This window comes from Tachyglossus aculeatus, unplaced genomic scaffold (genome assembly GCF_015852505.1).
Source record: "Tachyglossus aculeatus isolate mTacAcu1 unplaced genomic scaffold, mTacAcu1.pri scaffold_136_arrow_ctg1, whole genome shotgun sequence".
Taxonomy (NCBI): Eukaryota; Metazoa; Chordata; class Mammalia; order Monotremata; family Tachyglossidae; genus Tachyglossus; species Tachyglossus aculeatus.
The window spans coordinates 355,799-376,545 of record NW_024044863.1 but is presented as its reverse complement, the minus strand read 5'-3'; the positions used below and the strand labels follow the sequence as shown (position 1 = coordinate 376,545).

The following is a 20,747-nucleotide window of genomic DNA, read 5'->3' as shown; positions in this document are numbered from 1 at the left end:
GACATGACTCGACAGCGGAAGACAACAACAACCCCAGCGCTTGGCACATATGAGAAGCAGCGTGGCTCAGTGGAAAGAGCCCGGGCTTTGAACTTAGAGGTCATGGGTTCAAATCTCAGCTCTGCCAATTGTCAACTATGTGACTTTGGGCAAGTCACTTCACTTCTCTGTGCCTCAGTTACCTCATCTGTAAAATGGGGATTAAGACTGTGACCACCCCCGTGGGACAACCTGATCACCTTGTCACCTCCTCAGCGCTTAGAACAGTGCTTTGCACATAGTAAGCACTTAATAAATGCCATTATTATTATTATTATTATTATGGTATTGAGACTGTGAGCCCCATATGGGACAGGGACTGTGTCCAACTCAATTTGCTTGTATCCACCCCAGTGCCTGGCACCTAGTAAGCGCTTAACTAAGACCATCATTATTATTATTATTATTAAGCAGTTAACAAATATCACAATTTTTATTAGGAAAGCCCTCTCCAAGAAAAGACTGAGAGAGGAGCAGTAGAGATGCCAGGAGAGGCTGAGAATGACAGATTGAGGGGCCATTTGTCTAAGTGATATAAATTTAGAGCAGATATTCATCATCTTCAAAATGTGAAATCAAAATAAAAGGACCATTCTTAACTGATAATCATATTCATGAGAAACCTAAGCTTATTGGTCTTTGAGGGTGATTAGTTAGGCAGACAGAAAAGCAAAGAGATTGAGGCAGTAAATGCCGGCCATCTTGATGATCTCTCAGTAGATACTAATGTCACACAAGAGTGTCATAATAATAACAATAATAATAATGGCATTTATTAAGCACTTACTATGTGCAAAGCACTGTTCTAAGCGCTGGGGAGGTTACAAGGTGATCAGGTTGTCCCCCGGGGGGCTCACAGTCTTAACCCCCATTTTACAGATGAGGTACTTAGGCACAGAGATGTGAAGCGACTTGCCCAAAGTCACACAGCTGACAAGCGGTGGAGCCAGGATTTGAACCCATGATTTATGACTCCAAAGCCCGTGCTCTTTCCACTGAGTCACGTTGTCATGGCACACTGTTGAAAGTCGCTAATTTAGAGGCAAAAAACATTTCTAAAAAAATTAGAGGTTCAGTTTTTCTGTTTCAGACCGCTCAGGTCATGATGGAGTCTTAGTCTAAGTCTAGCTCTTAGTCCAGTGCTCTGCACACAGTGAGCACTCAATAAATACGACTGAATGAATGAGTGGAGTCTACCATAGAAGACAGTGGATGGTCCAGCTCTTAGTACAATGCTCTGCACACAGTGAGCACTCGATAAATTTGACTGAATGAATGAGTGGAGTCTATCATAGAAGACAGTGGATGGTCTGGCTCTTAGTACAATGCTCTGCACACAGTGAGCACTCGATAAATACGACAACGAATGAATGAATGGAGTCTACCATAGAGAACAGTAGATGAGCTGCAGTCTTTGGACTTCATTCATTCATTCATTCATTCATTCAATCGTACTTATTGAGTGCTTACTGTGTGCCGAGCACTGTACTAAGCGCTTGGGAAGTACAAGTTGGCAACATATAGAGACGGTCTCTACCCAACAGTAGGCTCACAGTATAGAAGACTTCAGAACTGAGAACTGGTGCAGAGGAGTTAATGCGAATCCTAGTAATAATAATGATGACATTTATTAAACGCTTGCCTAGGACCACTTACACTCTACCATGTTCCCTCTGGAGCACAAATGCAACAAGTAAATAGGTAGGCAGGGGTGCAGCTCCAAGTTTTCTCTCAATGCCACCTGCCTTCTGGTAAAGCACTTTCAGATTGCACCCTTACTCAAGGGGACAGCCTGCTTGCCAATCTTGATATTTAAGTGAGGTAGCCAAAATGCTTCCTCTCCTGAAATTGACTATTGATAACTACTCCTGACATTTGGGGAAGCAGCGTGGCTTACTTGACAGAGCCCCGGCTTGGGACTCAGAGGTCATGGGTTCTAATCCCGCCACCGCCACTTGTCTGTTGTGTGACCTTGGGCAATTCACTTCAATTCTCTGAGCCTCAGTTACCTCATCTGTAAAATGGGGATTAAGACTGTGAGCTCCCCATGGGACAACCTGATCACCTTGTAACCTCCCCAGTGCTTAGAACAGTGCTTTGCACATAGTAAGCGCTTAATAAATGCCATCATTAATATATAAGGAACACCTAGTTCCAAATTGTCTATTCCTATTAATGCCTGTCTCCCCTTCAAGACTGTAAACTCATTGTGGGCAGGGAAAGTGTCTGCTAATTCTGTTGTATTGTGCTCTCCCAAGTGCTTAGTACAGTGCTCTGCACATAGTAAGCACTCAATGAGTATGATTGATTGATTAATAGCGTGTGTCCCACCTTTGCTATCAACAGAGGAATGTTGATACAACCTATCAGGTCCACTTAGAGCTGAATATATTCTATCTCCCAAATGTGATCTGTGAATCAACCTGGAAGAAAGCATGATAAAGTTATATTGTAAATTATATATCTGTATTAATGTCTGTTTCCCCCTCTAGGCTGTAAGCTCATTGTGGGCAGGGAACGTGTTTACTAATTCTATTGTAAAGCACTCTCCTAAGTGCTTAGTACAGTGCTCTGCACACAGTAAGGGCTCAATAAATGCTACTGATTAACTAATTGATTTGAACTGCCCAATCCTTATGCTTTCATATTTTGTCATCCTTGAAATCATTTGGGGAAACATATCTCAAAAGTCTTGAGACCCAAGAAGAACACTCCCTAATTGGATCCCAGAACAGACCTGGAAAGTCAATGAAAAGCAAATTATTTAACTACCTTGTCCTACCCAATCCTCCTAGGAAGGTTGATAGCCTAGGGAATTAAGTGTCTTCCTGCGATGCCTATTTAAATTCCTAGATCCATTTAACAGTCAATCGTGAAGAATAAGTGGATTATTTTCATTTACTATTCGCTGTCCAACTGAAGACCCTAATGAAATTACAAAGAGAGCAGACTCAGAAGGTAACCTACTGCGCTTTACCCCGATAGCAATTTATTATTCGGTCAGTCGATCGTAGTCAACCTTATATGGCTCCATTGTGATACCATATTTTGCATGGTTTGCCTGCCCTAGTCGCTGCCTCTGGAATGTCATTCATTTATTCATTCAATCATGTTGATTGAGTGCTTACTGTGTGCAGTGCACTGTACTAAGCACTTGGAAAGTCAAATTTGGCAACAGATAGAGATAATCCCTACCCAACAGCGGGCTCATAGTCTAGAAGGGGGGGAAGACAGACAACAAAACAAAACTAAGCAAGTAGACAGGCATCAATAGCATCAATATAGAGTTATAGATATATACACATGATTAATAAAATATATAGAATAACAAATATGTACATAGATATACAAGCGCTGTGGGGTGGGGAGGGGAGTAGAGCAGAGGGAGGGAGTCAGAGTGATGGGGAGGGGAGGAGGAACAGAGGAAAGGGGGAAAAGTGGAAAGAGGAAAAGTGTCATCACTTGGCATAATCCGGGGCACTGGGTTAGGAGATAGCACTACCAGTTAGTCTGGGGCTGAGATTACCCAGAAGCAATTCTCACTGGGGGATTTTATAAATAAACTTTACTAAAGATTCCTAAGACCCTCTCAGGATCGCACCTGGAGAGTTTCCAGTACTCTACCAGTCTCGGCTACGGGAGAGAGACTCAAGCAGAGGCAAACCCATTCCATTCCTCACTTGGGCAGTGGCTAGCGAGTGGAAGACAATTCTGCTACAAATGAAACTCACCTGTGCTGGGCAGCAGTGACATGGGAAAGAGTCGAGGGTGGAGACTCAGATTTACTGCACGGAAGAAAGCAATGGTAAACACCTCTGTATTTTCACCAAGAAAACTCTATGGATACACTACCAGAACAAATGCAATTGGAGGTGGGATGTTTTGGGAGAGACACGTCCATGGTGTCACGATGGCTCAGAGACGGCTCGACAGAATAAGACAAGGCAAGAGATTCCTAAACAGTCTGTTCCTAGGATGATGAGTTTTTCCTTTGGAAAGAGCACGGGCTTTGGAGTCAGAGGTCATGGGTTTGAATCCAGGCTCCACCACATGTCTGCTGTGTGACCTTGGGCAAGTCACTTAACTTCTCAGAGCCTCAGTTACCTTATCTGTAAAATGGGGATGAAGACTGTGAGCCCCACGTGGGACAAACTGATCACCTTGTGTCCCCCCCCCAGCGCTTAGAACAGTGCTTTGCACATAGTAAGCGCTTAACAAATGCCATCATCATTATTATTATTATTACCTCCTATAGCCCTCCAATCGCCACAAACTTTGTAACAGATGAGTATTTAGCTAATAATAATAATAATTATGATATTTGTTAAGTGCTTACTATGTGCCAGGCATTGAATTAAGCACAGGAGTGAGTACAAGCAAATTGGGTTGGAAACAGTCTCTGTCCCACATGGGGCTCATATTTTCAATCCCCATTTAACAGATGAGGTAACTGAGACCTAGAGAAGTGAAGTGACTTGCCCAAGGTCAAACCACAGGCAAATGGTGGAACTGGGATAATAACCCATAACTTAGACTCTCAGGCCTGTGCCCTATCCGCTATGGCTTGCTGAATTTTAATGATAATTAAAGCTAAGTGTGTTTTTTTTTAAATGAAGAAATATGGCACAGTGGATAGAGCATGAGCCTGGGAATCAGAAGGATCTGAATTCTAATTCTGGCTCTGCTGTTTGTCTGCTATGTAGCCTCTGGCAAGTCGCTTAACTTCTCTATGCCTCAGTTTTATCATTTCTAAAATGGATATTGTGAGTCTCAAATGGGACAGGGACTGTGTCCAACCTGCTTAGCTTGTATCTACCCCGAACCATAACGAAGTGCTTACTGTGTGCCAAGTAGTATAGTAGGTGCTAGGGTAGATACAAGATAATCAGGTCATATAGAGTCCCTGGCCCACAGTGGGCTCACAGTCTAAGTAAGAGGGAGGGTGGGTATTGAATCCCCATTTTACAGATGAGGGAACTGAGGCACAGAGAAGTTAAGTGACTTGCCCAAGGTTATGCATCAGGCAAGTGACGAGGTGTTAGCAGTGCTTGTTGTCCTATTCTGTCGAGTAGTGTCCAACCTGAAGAGACACCATAGACAAATCTCTCCCAGAACGTCCCACTTTCACCTGCAATCATTCTGGTAATTTATCCATAGAGTTATCTTTGTAAAAATAGGGAATTTGTTTACAATTGCCTCCATCTGCACACTAAACGAGTCTCTGCACTCGACTCTCTCCCATGCTGCTGCTACCCAGCACAGGTGAGGTTTGACTTCTGACAGATTTCCTTCCACTCACTAGCCACTGCCCAAGCTAGGAATGGAATGGGTATGCCTCTGCTTGACTCTCCCTCCTGTAGTAGTGAGTGGTAGAGTACTGGAAGCTCTACAGGTGCGACCCTGAGGGGGTAGCACTGCTTAGAACACACTAAAGTCAGTTCATCTATGAGAAATGCAGCAAATCAGCACGTTTTCCCTGGAGTGTAGGGGCAACAACTTGCTACAACCTCGTATCAGATGAGCAATTCTAGGAAATAACCCATTTTATTGCCAAAAAAAGAGAGGGGGTGGGGCAGAGAGCTCTGGAGTGCTCCTAACCCACTCCTTAATCTGACACCCTTGGCTAAAGATGCTGGCATTGAGAGGCATGTTGGGGATTTGAATAGTGGAAGTAGGATGGTGGGAAATTAAAGCAACACCACGATCCAGGATTCAGGGCAGTAGATCTTTCAGCCAGGCAAGGGTACATAGAAACTGTACTCTGTACAGAGTCACGTGCCCAAAGTCACATTTCATCTAAAATAATAAACTTGCAAGCTAGTGTGTGTTTGAGGAAAATCTAAAACAGAGGTGACAATAATAATAAGAAGAAGAAGAAGAAGAAGAAGAAGAATGGTATTTGCCAACTTGTACTTCCCAAGCGCTTAGTACAGTGCTCTGCACACAGTAAGCGCTCAATAAATACGATTGATTGATTGATTGATTGATTTGTTAAGTGCTTACTATGTGCAAAACACTGGGGAGATACAAGATGATCAGGTTGTCCCACGTGGGGCTCACAATCTTAATCCCCATTTTACAGATGAGGTAACTGAGGCCCAGATAAATTAAGTGACTTGCCCAAGGTCACACAGGTGATAAGTGGCAGAGCCAGAATTAGAACCCACGACCTCTGACTCCCAAGCCCGGGCTCTTTCCACTGAGCCACACTGGTAATCTTGTTCATTTTCTCATCTCTTGGAGGTAGAAAGGAATTAAGTACTCTCAGCTATCAGTAATCTTCATCCAATGGAGGGGAGCAATAATGTGGACAATACAGAACCACAGATAGAGCCAAAAAGGGTAGACCTCGTCTGGAAAGGAAGAGTGCTTCTTTGGCCCATCAGATGATGTGAGAAGGCAGTGGAAATGACTCACCCTCTTTTCTACTCTCTAAACATTTGATGGGGAAACCAAAAAACGAGTTCCATGCATACCTGGCGCTTAGAACAGTGCTTCGCACGTAGTAAGTGCTTAACAAATGCCATCACTATTATACCTGGAGAGAGTACTTAATGGAAAAGGCAGGGGGAATGCAGAACCTGCATTAAGGAAAACTTATGGTGAAACACTCTGTGTCTGATTCATTCATTCAATCGTATTTATTGAGCACTTACTGTGTGCAAAGCACTTGGGAGAGTACAATATAACAACAGACACATTCCTGCCCACAACGAACTCACAGTCTAATACTACACACCTACACACAATCATTTCTTTAGGCACTTTCCAGTTAGAAGCATGTTGTCAGAAGAATAATTTGTGTTCTCTTCAAAACAGAAGGTGAACACTTGTGCAGTGGAAAACCTGACTGTAGAGTGAATTCCTATACTGTTTTTTATTTCCAAAAATATCCTGGCCCATGAACTCATTATGGGCAAGGAATGTGTTTATTGTTGTATGGTACTCTCCCAAGAGCTTAGTACAGTGCTCTGCAAACAGTAAGTGCTCAATAAGTACTGTTGAATGAATTGATGAATTTGCACATCTACAATTTCAATCAATTCTCACCATATATCCAGGAGGTAGGAAGAGGCAGAGATTACTATCCCCATTCCAGGAAGAGGAAATTGATGTCAAGAAGTCGTGACATCAATCAGCAGGCCAACAGTGGAGTTGAGATCAAAATTTGGGCCTCATGACTCCCAGAATCATTCTCTTTCCGCAATACTCTGGAGAAAGTTCCTAAGAGAAGATTCTGACAGATGGTAGGGTTGCAGCTGATGAGCGCTGCAAAATCTGCAGAGATAACCCACAAATGAATACTCTAAATTGACAGATGAGTTGAATGTACCTGATCTTAGTTGAGTGATAATCCTTCATGTTTATCAAATTGAAATTGGAAACCATTCTATTTGCCTCCTTTCTCAGCGAGCTGCTCTTACACATTCCCTCTAGAACTCTTCATGGTTTTGCCCTGTCACTTACTGAGTTGCTTTTCTTCTAGGTTTCTCTGGTGCGTGGATATACTGCCTCCTCTCTAAATGTTTGATGGGGAATCCAAGAAAACGTGTCCCACGTGTACCCGGATGTGAACATCATAAGGAATAAATAAATGCCTGACCTAAATCGCACAATCGTGACTGAGTTCGTCTTCCTGGGGATTGTGGACTCCAAGGAGCTCCAGCTCATTCTTTTCATCCTGTTTTTAGCTGTCTATGTGGTCACCATGCTAGGGAACTTGGAGATGATGTTGTTGATCTGGTTGGATTCACGACTCCATACCCCATGTATTTTTTTCTCATCAGCTTGTCCTTTGCTGATGTTTGCTATTCATCCACCGTCACCCCCAAGATGCTGGTGGATTTATTATCTGAGAGGAAAGCCATCTCTTTTGTGGGGTGCTTTCTGCAGATGTATGTTTTCATTGCCTTGGCCACAACTGAATGTATCCTTTTTGGGTTGATGGCTTATGACCGTTACACTGCCATCTGCAATCCTCTGCTCTATACAGTTATCATGTCCAGGACAATCTGCCTTAAAATGATCATGGGGGCATACGTTGCAGGCTTCTTGAATTCAGTGATTCATGCAAGTTACATAAGTAGCCTGTCTTTCTGTGACTCTAATGTCATCCAACATTTTTTCTGTGATAGCCCTCCACTCCTCAAACTCTCCTGCTCAGACATCCACGTGAATGAAAATATCATTTTCACGTGTGCAGGATTGAATATGTTAGGCACGTTATTGATCATTCTGAGTTCTTATACATATATCCTCGCCTCCAACTTGTGCATGCCCTCTGCCGAGGGCAGGCACAAAGCCTTCTCTACCTGTGCTTCCCACCTGACAGCCGTCATCATATTCTATGGGACGTTAATCTTTACTTATCTACGACCTAGTTCCAGCTATTCACTGAATGAAGATCGTGCGGTGTCAGTCTTCTACACGGTGGTGATCCCCATGCTAAACCCCCTGATCTACAGCTTGAGAAACAAGGAGGTGAAGGAAGCTCTAAAGAAACTGATTTTGAGAAACAGAATTCCCGTGATCATTTAGGTGGTTTGGGTAATTTAGCAAGGAAGGATTGTGAACTGAGTTTAGGATCATAGGCTTGCCCTCAACCTTATGAATTAAATGATAACTTCTAACCCAGAAAATAGAGAGAACTGGCCTTAGATGAGGGCTATTAGTGCATTATTGTGGTCTTTGGAATTCTTTATTAATTATTATTATTATATTATTATTATTATTATAATGTTAAGTTACTTAACTTCTCTGGGCCTCAGTTACCTCATCTGTAAAATAGGGATTAAGACTGTGATCTCCATGTGGGATCGGGAGTATGTCCAACCTGATTAGCTTGTATCTACTCCAGTGCTTAGTACAATGTCTGGCATGTAGTAAGTACTTAACAAACAATATTAAGAAAGCAAATGAAAACAAAAACAAAAACAAGAAAACAACACAAACAGTCCTTTATTGTTTACAAGGGAGGGATAGAAACCAGCCAGAATCCTCCTAGGCTGACTACTGAAGAATATAGTAAACCATGTAGTTCCCAAATCACCATGTAGCTTCAGAATAAAATGTGGAAAAGCAGATGGCATGATCAGTTGAACAGATAACATAAGCATAAAAGTAATGCAAGAACAGCTATGTTGTAGATATAAGCTTTATAAAACTAGTCAATATCATCAGCACACTTGTGTCTCTCTGTGCCTCAGTTACTTCATCTGTAAAATGGGGATTAAGACTGTGAGCCCCCCGTGGGACAACACTATCACCTTGTAACCTCCCCAGTGCTTAGAACAGTGCTTTGCACATAGTAAGCACTTAACAAATGCCATTATTATTATTATTATTATTTAATAAGTGCCATTATTATTATTAATTAAGTTGGATGGACAACAGAAGCTCTGCTACTCAGCTGTGTGATTATTTCAGCTGGATTTAGAAGTACACTTTAAGATCCTTTCCTAATCGTCAGATGGAGTAAAGCAATCTGTTTCATTCTGCTGGGCTTGAGGATGAGACAAGAACTGAAAGTTTTTCGGACAGCCTCTGTTCCACTGGGAAACCTCCAACTCAGCAGACTTCAGACAATGGTCAAAATCATTTGAGATAATCCTTCAGGAACTTTTAAAACTTGAAGAAAGTCTGGAAGAAGATATGCAGATGATTGTGAACTGCTTCAGAGACAGCATGGAACTATGGACTGTCATGAAGTCTGAGGGACCATGAAAAGGTGCTAAATGTGGCAAATGCCACCGCACTGCAGAGGACAACTTTACATGAGCACCATGTGGAATGGACTATTTTCTCTCATCTTTTTAGCCCACATCCATATATATGCTTGGATGGCTATATAAAGGTAATCCGTATCCCTACATTCCATTCACCTGGGACTCTTTCCAAACAATAATAATTTCATGAGGACCACATGTATGCAGCAAGGAGACAAGGAAAATTTTAACTATCGAGGGCAAATTTCTTTTCTTTAAGGGTCTTGAGTTGTACATTATGTCGTGAATAAAATCGATGTATCTATTATTACTATAGTAAATATTAGAAAGAGTATGGGTTAGAATGTCAAGAGACCTAGATCCTAGTCCCAGTAATTCAACTGGTGATAATAATAATGATAATAATAATATTTGTGTTCTTTGTTTAACACTCTGTGCCAAGCACTGTACTCAGCACTGGGGTAGATATGATATACTCAGGCCCTACACGGGGCTCACAATCTGAGTGGGAGGGAGAAAAGGCATTGAATTTCCATTTTGCAGATGAGGGAACTGAGACACAGAGAAGTGAAGTGACTTTTTCAAGATCACACAGAAGGTACGTGGCAGAGCTGGAATTAGAAACCAGATCCTCTGACTCCAGACTGTAAATGCATTGTGGGCAGGGATTATCTCTCTTTATTGCTGTATTGTACTTTCCAAGTGGTTAGTACTGTGCTCTGCACACAGTAAGCGCTCAATAAATATGATTGAAGGAATGAATGATTCCCAGGCCTGTACTCTTTCCACTAGGCAACACTGCTTCTCTATCTGGCCTCTATGTGAGACCTTGGCCAATCAATAAACCTCCCCGTGATTTAGTTTCCTCATCTGTACATTGATATCTATCCTCTGTATTTAGATTGTGAGCCTAGAATAGGCAGAGACAGTTCTTCCTGGTTATTTTATGTCTGCCAAGGTGCTTTGGCATGCAGTAATCATTTAATAAATGACATTATTGTTATGATTATTATATAACCAAGAACTAAACTGGGAGAAAAATCACACAACTGAATGGTTTAGTCATTCAATAATAATAGTAATAATAATAATGATGGCATCTATCAAGCGCTTACTATGTGCCAAGCACTGTTCTAAGCACTGGGGAGGTTACAAGGTGATCAGGTCATCCCACGGCGGGGGCCCACAGTCTTCATCCCCATTTTACAGATGAGGGAACTGAGGCACAGAGAAGTGAAGTGACTTGTGCAGAGTTGCACAGCTGACAAGTGGCGGAGCCGAGATTTGAACCCACGACCTCTGACTCCAAATCCCGGACTCTTTCCACCGAGCCATGCTGCTTCTCTTTGAGTCACGCTGCTTCTCAATGCCTGGAGACAGTAGTATAATTATCAGTGGTATTGATTGAGCCTTTAATGTGGCAGAGCACTGTATTAAGGGCTTGGGAGAGTACAATACAACAGGATTGGTAGACACATTCCCACACGTATCACTTGAGTAGCTTCTATATTGCCATCGTAGGGGGAAACCTAATTAGGATTATTACCCTACTTCATTTCCCCATATATTTCTTCCTTGGTAATTTGTCATGCACAGATCTTTGATGTTCCTCCTCGATCCCTGTAGAGATGCTGAAGAATTCCAAAGCCACTTATATTAATGCCTGTTTACTTGTTTCGATGTCTATATATCTATAATACTATTTATTTATATTGGTGCTACTGATGACTGTTTACTTGTTTTGAAGTCTGCCTCCCCCGTTCTAGACTGTGAGCCTGTTATGGACAGGGATTGTCTCTCTTTATTGCTGAATTGTACTTTCCAAGTGCATAGTACAGTGTTCTGCACACAGAAAGTGCTCAATAAATATGATTAAATGAATGAAAGACTGAATGAATGAAAAACATTTTCAGTCTCAGGATGAGTGACACATTTTCGTGCTCGGTTTTGTGCCCGCAGATGTCGTCCTGCTGGCCAAAATGGGGGGTTTGATTGCTCTCAACCATCTGCAAGCCCATGGTCTAGACTGGGAGCCTGCTATGGACAGGGATTGTCTCTCTTTATTGCTGAATTGTGCTTTCCAAGTGCTTAGTACAGTGCTCTGCTCACAGAAAGTGCTCAATAAATACGATTGAATGAGTGAAAGACTGAATGAATGAAAAACATTTTCAGTCTCAGGATGTGACACATTTTCGTGCTCGGTTTTTCGCTCGCAGAAGTCGTCCTGCTGGCCAAAACGGGAGGTTTGATTGCTCTCAACCATCTGCAAGCCCATGGTCCGCAGCATAGTGAGGTCCCCAGACTTTCAGCCAGTGACTTTTGCTGTGAGTTTAGTGTGACCACCACCCAAATAAGAAGGCCAGTCATTTCGCTGCTTCATTTGAGAAGCAGCATGGTGTAGTGGATAGAGCATGAACCTGGGTTCTAATCTTGGCTCTGCCACCTGTCTGCTGTACGACCTTGGGCAAGTCACTTTACTTCTCCGTGCCTCAGTGACTTCATCCGTAAAATAGGGATTGAGACCACGAGCCCCATGTGGGACAGGGATAATGTTCAAACTGATTTGCTCATATCCACCCCGGTGCTTAGTCCAGTGTCTGGCATACAGTAAGAGCTTAACAAATACCACAATTATTATTTATTTCACGACCAGACTTAGGCCCAGACGTCAACGGTTTTGGGATCTTTGTTTTACAGAAGAAAATTTCCAACCTATTGTTTCTGCTTTTCAGAGACACTACTTTCCCTCTTCATTCCTCCCCTTCCCCTAGTTATTCCCTTGTCTCTATTCTACTTTGTCTATTATTTTGTTGCTGTATTTTAATAGTATTTTTAAGCACTTGTAATGTGCCAGACACTGTATTAAGCACTGGGGTACATACAAGCTTAACAGGTTGGTCACTGTCCCTGTCACACATAGGGCTTAATTCCCATTTTTCAGATGAAGTAACTGAGGCCCAAAGAAGTTAAATGACTTGGCCAAGGTCACTCAGCAGACACGTGGCAGAGTCTGGATTAGAACCCAGGTCCTTCTGACTTCCGGGCCTGTGCTCTGCCTATGATTTCTTACCCTGCCCCTTAAACAATCGCTTTTGTCCTTTGTGCCCTGCATGTGTGGCTATGTCCTCAAAACTTATCATTTAAAAAAATGTTATTGTTGTTGTTGATGATGATGAATGTTTATGTTCATCTGTCCAGGCCTTTGCATCTACATTACATTATTTTTGTTTTCTGTGATAGACTATATGCTCTTGATAGGCAGGATTCATATTATTTTTGATTAAATTTTGTTTAACACCTAGATGAGATGTCAAGAAATGACAATTCCGAGCCAGGTTCAGGATTCATATTATTTTTTATTAAATTTTGTTTAACACTTAGATGAGATTTTTGAAAAATGACAATTCTCAGCCAGGTTCAGTAATAAGCAGCATGGCTTATTGGCAAGAGCCCGGGCTTGGGAGTCAGAGGTCATGGGTTCTAATCCTGCCTCTGCCACTTGTCAGCTGTGTGACTCTGGGCAAGTCACTTAACTTCTCTGGGCCTCTGTTACCTCATCTGCAAAATGGGGATTAAGACTGTGAGCCCCATGTGGGACAGCCTGATTACCTGCATCTACCCCAGTGCTTAGAACAGTGCTAGGCATGTAGTAAGAGCTTAACAAAGACCACAATTATTATTAGTATTATTATTATTACTAATAATAATAATAAGTGAAGTAATTGAAGTAATTATCCAGATGCTTCTAGACTGTGAACCTGTTGTTGGGTAGGGATCATCTCTATATGTTGACAATTTGTACTTCCCAAGTGCTTATTATAGTGCTCTGCACACAATAAGTGCTCAATAAATACAATTGAATAAATGAATGAATACTTCAAGAAAGAAAATACATTTTCTTCAGTTTGAGAATTTCTTGTGAAAGAATTTTTTGTTTTTCCTGAATTACCAGAATCATCACCTCCTGTCACAGTTGAATTTACCTAGTTCATTGATTCATTCAATCATATTTATTGACCACTTACTGTGTGCAGAGCACTGTACTAAGCACTTGGGGAGTACAAGTTGGCAACATATTGAGATGGTCCCTACCCAACAATGGGCTCACAGTCTAGAAGGGGGAGACAGACAACAAAACAAAACATGTAGACAGGTGTCAAAGTCATCAGAACAAATAGAATTAAAGCTACATGCACATCATTAACAAAATAAACAGAATAGTAAATATGTAAATGTATTTAAATAAATATATTTATTTATATATATCTATTTATTTACACATAAATAAACATATAAATAATTATCTAGTGTAGACTGAGAATTTGATTCAGGTACTATATTTGGTGTTTTCATTTAGATAGTGTTTACTTATTGTGTCATGTCACTAAATTTCTAGAACGCTTTGAACATTCCCCAGTGACCTCTCCTAATAGTGTGAAATAGATTGTGAAACAAAGTCGGGCCCTAATCCATAAACCCCACTTACAAAAACCAGTACCCAGCTTGTCCTTGCCCCATTCCATCTCAATCCTGTCTCTTAAAATTGTTTTAGCCAAGGTTTCCAAACCCAGAAAAGGACTGCTGATGGGACCAGGGAAACCCTTCAATCAAATTGTCCCTCGGTACTGAGCCTCATCTATACTGATTCCCCACGGCGCCCCAACTCTGCCTATCCGGGGAGTGGGGAGGGAAATTGCTAGCCTAACTCTGGTGACAGGTGTCAAGGAAAACTTGGAAAAGTAGCAGTGTGGCCTAGAGGAAAGAGCCTAGGCCTGGTCATCTGAGGACCTGGGTTCCAATTCCAGACCTTGGGCAAGTCGCTTAACTTCTCTGTGGCTCAAATTCTTCAATGGTTAAATGGGGATTAAATCATACACCCTCTTACTTATACTGTGAGCTCTCTGTGGGATGGGGACTGTGTCCAACCTGCTAAAATTTGAATATACCCCAGCACTTAGAACAGTGCTTCTCACATACTAATAATGATAATGAATAATGATGGCATTTGTTAAGCGTTTACTATGTGCAAAGCACTGTTCTAAGCGCTGGAGGGATGCAAGGTGATCAGGTTGTCCCACGTGGGGCTCACAGTCATCATCCCCATTTTACAGATGAGGTCACTGAGGCTCTGAGAAGTTAAGTGACTTGCCCGAGGTCACACAGCAGACACGTGGCAGAGCCAGGATTCAAACCCATGACCTCTGACTACAAAGCCCGTGCTCTTTCCACTGAGCCACGCTGCTTCTCTGCACTAAACAAATACCATAAAAACAAGAACAAAACACCTGGGATGAATTTTATGGTGTCTGTGATGGGCTTTACTCCAGGCCCAATAATCGGCTTCAAGGCTCTTCACCAAATTATTTCGCATTATATATTTGCCATCTTTATTTGCTGCTCCCCAGCCTTCTTTCTTCATTCCTCTACTGCTAATCTTCTGACTGTGCACACATGCCTTCAATTCTCCCACCTCTCCCCTTACGCTCACACCATTTTCCTGTCCTAGAACTTCCTAGGTCCCCAAATCTGACAGGCTAAGAATTTCCCCCTATTCCTAACCTTCCTGAAAGGTCCACCTCTTCCAATATACTTTCCCCAATTAATTCCCAGCATCCCAAGTCATGTAAACCTGCCAGCCATTTCTAGCACTTCAGTACCAATTTAAGTCCTCCTCAGGACTTCTGGACATGCATTTATACAGTTATACATTCAATTGTTATATATTCAATTTTGATCCACCGTTTCTAAGTACTATTATGCCAGTCTACTCCACTAGAAAGTGTAAGCTCCCTATTAGTTCATTCAATTATGTTTATTGAGCACTTACTGGAGAGCTCAGTATGATGATAATAATAATAATAATGGCATTTATTAAGTGCTTACTATGCACCAAGCACTGTTCTAAGCGCTGGGGAGGTTACAAGGTGATCAGGTTGTCCCACCTGTGGCTCACAGTCTTAATCCCCATTTTACAGATGAGGGAACTGAGGCACAGAGAAGTTAAGTGTCTTGTCCAAAGTCACACAGCTGACAATTGGTGGAGCTGGGATTTGAACCCCTGACCTCTGACTCCAAAGCCTGTGCTCTTTTTCACTGAGCCAAACAGACACATTCCCTACCCACAAGGCACTTACAGCCCTTATGGGGAGGCAATGTGTTGTTTTTACTTCCCAAGTGCTTAATACAGTGCAGGACATGCAGTGATATGCCATTACTAACATCAATCGATGGTATTTATCAAGCACTTACCATGTGCAGAGCACTGTACTAAGGACTTGGGAGAGTACAATATAATAGAGTTGGTGGGTGCATTCCCTGTCCACAAGGAGCTAACGGTCTAGAGGGAAAAACTGAAGGCTGAGGAAGAGGATACTTTTTTCCAACTCTTCCAGATGAAACAACTACCACCACCCAGCACCTCCAGCTCATCTCTCTTTGTCATGATTACAACGAGCTATTTAGGAGCAGGTGTTTGCTTTTTCTATTTAAATAACACTACTATACTTACTACAACATTTTATTATTACTTCCACTACTACTACTAGTGCTTCTATAAGGAAAAGAATCCAAGATGATAGACAAAAATGTTACCTAAAGGCTAAAATGAAAAATGGTATTTCCCCTCAGCATTTTTTCCCCAAACTCCTGTTCCACTGCTTCCTGTCAGAGCCACTTTAATCACTGTCTAAAGGGAAACCTCAATGGGAAAAAGCTCATTTAACCCCCTGCACAGCCCGGCACTGACTTGCTTCCTAATAATAATAATAATAATAATGGTATTTGCTAAATGCTTACTGTACGCCAAGCACTGTTCTAAGCACTGGGGTAGATACGAGGCATTCAGGTTGTCCCACGTGAGGCTCACAGTCTTAATCCCCATTTTACAGATGAGATAAGTGAGGCACAGAGAAGTGAAGTGACTTGCCCAAAGTCACTCAGCTGACAAGTAGTGGAGTCAGGATTAGAACCCATGACCTCTGGTTCCCAAGCCTGTGCTCTTTCCACTAAGCCATGCTGCTCCAACTATACGAATTTCAACACACAAATAAGAAATCAGCCATTTTTCAGTAGGATTAATTATAGCTCCTCTGCTCTCCTGAGGATGAAATGCTTCAGAGATCAGGTCCCATATGTCATCAAACACAAGATAAAAAACCTCCTCACCCTTCACATTAGCGGCTTCGGAAACTAAGGAAGAAATGCCCCCTTCGATCTCTATGTAAGTACTAGGATTTGAGACGTTGAGAGGAGAAACATTGAACACCGTCAAAATGCACTTGGGAACAGAGTGGGTGGTAGCTTTTTTTTTTTCCTTAATAACTTAGCAGACTCAAGAACTAAGAACAGATAAATTGAATCCCCAAGGCTATAACTCGATATGGTATGCTTGTCTTCTGTTGTTTTTCATTGCATACATTATTGTAATTTTAATTATGATGCCTTCTTTGTTTAGAAATAATTGGTGATACTAGACTGGAAAGCTCTCTATGAAATCAAAGTGGTTTACAATGGCTGAAGAGCTGTTCTTATTGGGGGTCAAAAATTTTTGCAACCTCAAAGGACTAGAGAGCTTTTTCTTTGAATCATCTCTCCTATACATAAATGTATTTGAAGAAACAGAGACTGACCCTCTTAATATAAACAAGGGGTGTCACAGACATTCTCTTCTGGCTCCAAACACCACATGGATTTTGGGACATTTTCTACTCTTTTGGAAACTGGTTATGCTGGAGAGGTTTAAGAAATGTGACTTTAAAACAATGCTCCAAACATTTTAAGTTATCTGCACCTTTATCTTTAATGGGACGATAACATATATGATGGGAAATAGTGAATAACGTGTTATTTGGCCATGAACAGGAGTGATTTTTCTATAAAAATCTAATTCTATTTCTGATTAATCAAAAGTAGTCTCTATTTTAAATCATTTGTGACTGATTAACTTGTATCTACCCCAGCACTTAGAACATGCTTGACACAAAGTGATGAACAAATGTAATGATGATTGTAATGATAATTTAGATGAGTCCATGCTAACTGACATTATTATATATCCCAAACCATGTATTAGCCCGATATATTTCGATCTCTTCCATGTCGCTCTTGGTGTGTCTATAAGCCAGTCACTCGGTAGTGACAACTGAAGTCAGTTGTTAGACCTGGCCATGCCTTGTAGCCACGGGGCAGGTTTGGCTTCTGAATTAGAAAACGGGGCAGATTTCTTAAGCTGATTTCATTGTTTACAGGACAAGAACCAAAGAATTGGCCAATAGATCAGTTAGAGTCCTCTCCCTTCAATGAATCAATAAAATACTTCCCTGAGATGTACTGAAATCTAGACTGTCTGCATCCATATGCACTAGTTTGTTTCTCCGTAAGAAGTGTGATCCTCACCAGGACTGAGCTTTGATTGTGTTTGAATGAACAAAAGGAAATGGAAAGTTGAGGGAAATATTTTGATAATTTTGGGAAAACCAATTTTACCTTTGGAAATAGTGGTTTTGGGGTCCCAGATTTGCATTATTAGCTGTAGTACAGATCAAAGTCGAATCATAAGATTGGAATTATAAGATTAGAGAGCTATTGAGAGGTCACACACTCTCTAGTTCCCTTTCCAGCACTGTATAGTATAAATTCATCCTCTTATATTTCACAAACAAACCCACGTGGGTAACTTCACCGTTCAGACGTGGAATGAGAGGTCATAATCAATCAGTGATATTTACTGAGCACTTATTGTGTGCACAGCACTATACTAAGCCGTTGAGAGAGTACATTACAATCTTCTCACTATTGATTTCAAAGCTCTCCATCACCTTGACCCTCCTACCTCACCTCCTTTCTCTCCTTCTACAGCCCAGCCTGCACACTCCATTCCTCTGCTGCTGACCTCCTCACTGTGCCTCGTTCTCACCTGTCCCGCCCAGTAGCTAAGACTGAAGCAACAGATGGAGAACCTTGAAGAAAAATGTTGTGGGTTTCCATCACTAAAGAAGAAATAGGTGGATATTGGAGTTTTTGAAAGATGGGAATGATATCTTACATATACCACTTAGAAAAGGTGACATGTCAACTGTATAAAGGAAAAATTAGAGAGGCCTAAGGGAGAGAAGCAACATTCATGTGCAAAATCAATTATGAAAGGAATGGAATTGTGTGTGATTTCTAAAAATTCTTGTTTATCTAAATTGTCTAGGACTCAAACTCACCCAGGTTACTCATGCTTCCATTTCTCTGGGCTTGTGGAGATAGATAAGAAGAAGGAATGTTTAAAGCAAAGAAAGTTTGAAATCAAGATGAAATTTGCAAAACGTCTTGAAATTTAGACAGTATGATGCTTTCAAGGGAATCCAGTCCATATTTCACTCTAAAGCAGTCTACTGAATTGGGTCATTTTCATTTAAGGAGAATGAAGAAAACAGAGCTCTGACACTGAATAAATACACTGACTTCATCGATCAATATCTGATAAATGTCTATGTAAGGCTAAATCATTTTACAAATGATAAAAGGATAATTTCAGCTCAGTTCTTAATTTCCATACTCTGCACAATTTACAGATTGGACATGGTGGCAGTGAACATGCATAGTAACTCTACTGTAACTGAGTTTGTTCTGATGGGATTCCAGGTTCCTGAGGAGATACAGATCATCCTGTTCTTGGTGTTTCTAGCCATCTATCTTTTCACTTTGGTGGGGAACCTAGGCATAGTTGGACTGATTAGAATGGACTCCCGGCTTCACAATCCCATGCACTATTTCTTAAGTGTCCTATCTTTTCTGGATGCCTACTACTCCTCAGTGGTCACCTCCAAGATGTTGGTGAATTTTTTAGTGGGAAATAAATCCATCTCTTTTTCTGGCTGTGCCACACAAATGCTTTCCTTGGTAACCTTTGGAACCACTGAGAGTTTTCTTCTGGCTGCCATGGCTTATGATCGCTATGTGGCCATTTCTAATCCTCTGCTCTACATGGCCGTTATGTCACCCAGAATCTATGTGTCGCTGATCATTGGCTCCTATACTGGTGGCCTCCTGCATGGCATCTTACATACATCCACCACCTTCAGTTTATCCTTCTGCGGCTCCAATGAAATCAGGCATTTTTTCTGTGATATCCCTCCACTCTTATCCCTCTCCTGCTCTGATACGCACATCAACGAACTGCTACTCTTCAATTTTGTGAGCTCTATCGAGGTGGTCACCGTCCTGATTGTGCTCGTCTCCTACGGCTACATCCTGGCTGCCATCCTGAGGATCCGCTCCGCTCGAGGAGACACAAGGCTTTTTCAACCTGTGCCTCTCACCTGGCGGGAGTAACCATATATCACAGTACGAGATTCGCCGCGTACGTCAGACCCAGTTCAAGTTACTCTCTGGAGCATGGCATGGTGGTGTCTCTATTTTATACCGTTGTGATTCCCATGTTGAATCCAGTAATTTACAGTCTAAGGAACAAGGATGTGAAGGATGCTTTTAAAAAAGTTTTAGAGAAACATTTTCAGTGATGAAACATATAAGGAACAATAGATTCCTTACAGGGCTATGACTCTAACACAGAATTTGGAGTCAGGAGACCTGAGTTCTAATCTCAGTGCCACCACGTATCTGCTGTGTGACATTGAGCCAGTCACTTAACATCTCTGTGACTCAGTTTTCTCATTTGTAAAATGAGAATTAAATACCTATTCTTTCCCTTCTTTAGATTTTGAACCCCATGTTGGACATGGACTGCATCTGAACTGATTACATTGTATCCACACCAGTGCTTAAAACATAGTAAACACTTAAAAAATGCCATAATATTCATTAATATTACAACTAACCACAACTCACATTATTTAAGCAAACACTTTAAAACTGATCCATGTTCTGGTTTTCAATGATCGGAAAGTATTTAAATTCCTTTCAAGTGTGGGATTTGCTTTGTGCAATATTAACTTCTTAATGCTCTCTTTGGTTTTTAAAGCCAAACTTCTCCAG

At 41.5% G+C, this 20,747-nt stretch overlaps 1 non-coding gene and 2 pseudogenes across 1 annotated transcript; all 3 read left to right on the top strand.

Moving 5' to 3' along the window:
* Positions 1 to 3,622: 3,622 nt before the first annotated feature.
* On the top strand, positions 3,623 to 3,761 carry LOC119923030. Its single transcript, XR_005448751.1, has one exon. It is a non-coding gene; the product is annotated as a small nucleolar RNA SNORA7 (small nucleolar RNA).
* Positions 3,762 to 7,621: 3,860 nt separating this feature from the next.
* Positions 7,622 to 8,577, top strand: LOC119923000 (annotated as a pseudogene).
* A 10,754-nt stretch (positions 8,578 to 19,331) lies between these two features.
* LOC119923024 lies at positions 19,332 to 20,272 on the top strand (annotated as a pseudogene).
* The last annotated feature ends 475 nt before the right edge of the window (positions 20,273 to 20,747 follow it).